Here is a 1984-nt window from a genome sequence, read left to right on the forward strand (position 1 = left end):
TGACTGACAACCACTTCCGTTCTACTTTAGGCAGGGCGCTTATCTCTTAGATTCCCCAACAGAATCTTCGTGGTATAAGCTAGATAGATGGCGGAATTCATGAGGATCCGGAAAGTCTAAACCTTGTCTATGGTTTTTTGAGTAGGATTCTGTGATTGAATGACTGTGACGAGCTTCAAACTCCTGAAGGCTGGGCGTGATGACAAGCGCAAAAGAATCAAAGGATTCTATTCCAACCTGATTGAGAACCGACAGATGATTAGCCGTGCTGTGATAGAGCATAGGAATGTTTTCACTGAGAGGATGGGATATAGCCATTGACAACGGTGATGCCCTACATACAGCTTGCCATGGAAAAGAGTAAGAAGGATTGGATGAATGTAATAAGAAAGTAGAGATTTGAGAGGAGCACAACATCTTCACACACTTGTCTGAAATTCCCACTATTGCTTTACATAAGTATTTCTATCCCTTTTTATTTTCTTTTTGTTATTAATTTTCGAACTCATCATAAACCAATTTAATCTGCCTAACTGAGATTTACAAGATGACCATAGCTTGCTTCATACCAACAATCTCTGTGGGATCGACCCTTACTCACGTAAGGTTTATTACTTGGACGACCCAGTACACTTGCTGGTTAGTTGAACGGAGTTGTGAGCTTCTCTAACAGTGCCTGAAATTCTTTTATCACAATTTCGTCCACCAAGTTTTTGGCGCCGTTGCCGGAGATTGTTCGAGTATGGACAACTGACGGTTCATCTTGTTGCTCAGATTAGGTAATTTTCTTTTCAAAAACTTTTTCAAAATTTTTCTTTTTCGTTTTTCCAAAAATATTTTCGAAAATAAATTAATAAAAATCCAAAAAAAATTCATAAAATCAAAAAAACCAAAAATATTTTGTGTTCTTGTTTGAGTCTTGAATCAAATTTTAAGTTTGATGTCAATTGCATGCTTTTAAAATTTTTTCTTGCATTTTTCGAAAATTCCATGCATTCATAGTGTTCTTCATGATCTTCAAGTTGTTCTTGACAAGTCTTCTTGTTTGATCTTGATGATTTCTTGTTTAGTCTTGTTTGTTGTTTTTCATGTGCATCTTTGCATTCATATTTTTCAAGCATTAAAAATTTCTAAGTTTGGCGTCTTGCATGTTTTCTTTGCATCAAAAATTTTTCAAAATTGTGTTCTTGATGTTCATCATGATCTTCAAAGTGTTCTTGGTGTTCATCTTGACATTCATAGCATTCTTGCATGCATTCATTGTTTTGATCTAAAAATTTCATGCATTGAGTATTTTTGTTGTTTTTCTCTCCCATAATTAAAATATTCAAAAATAAAAAAAAATATCTTTTCTTTATTTCCCTCCAAATTTTCGAAATTTAGGGTTGACTTGGTCAAAAATTTTTAAAAATTAGTTGTTTCTTACAAGTCAAGTCAAAATTTCAATTTTAAAAATCTTATCTTTTCAAAATCTTTTTTTCAAAAATTATATCTTTTTCATTTTTATTATTTTCGAAAAATTCCAAAAATCTTTTTCAAAATATTTTCAAAATCTTTTTCTTATCTTTATATCTTATTAGCTAACAATTAATGTGATTGATTCAAAAATTTTAAGTTTGTTACTTTCTTGTTAAGAAACGTTCAATCTTTAAGTTCTAGAATCTTATCTTGAAGTTTCTTGTTAGTGAAGTAAGTAATTTTAAATTTAAAAATTAAATCTTTCTATCTTTTATCATATCTTTTTCAAAAATTTTATCTTTTTCAAAATTTGATTTCAAAATATCTTATCTAACCTCTTATCTTCTTATCTTTTCAAATTTGATTTTAATATCTTTTTCAACTAACTCTTTGACTTTTTGTTTGTCTCTTATCTTTTTTAAAACCAACTAACTACTTTTCTCTCTCTAATTTTCGAAAATATCTCATCTCTTTTTCAAAAAAATTCTTTTTGTTTTAAATTTTAATTTCAATTATGTCTTATATC

The sequence above is a fragment of the Arachis duranensis genome, chromosome 4, assembly GCF_000817695.3.
Source record: "Arachis duranensis cultivar V14167 chromosome 4, aradu.V14167.gnm2.J7QH, whole genome shotgun sequence".
Classification (NCBI taxonomy): Eukaryota; Viridiplantae; Streptophyta; class Magnoliopsida; order Fabales; family Fabaceae; genus Arachis; species Arachis duranensis.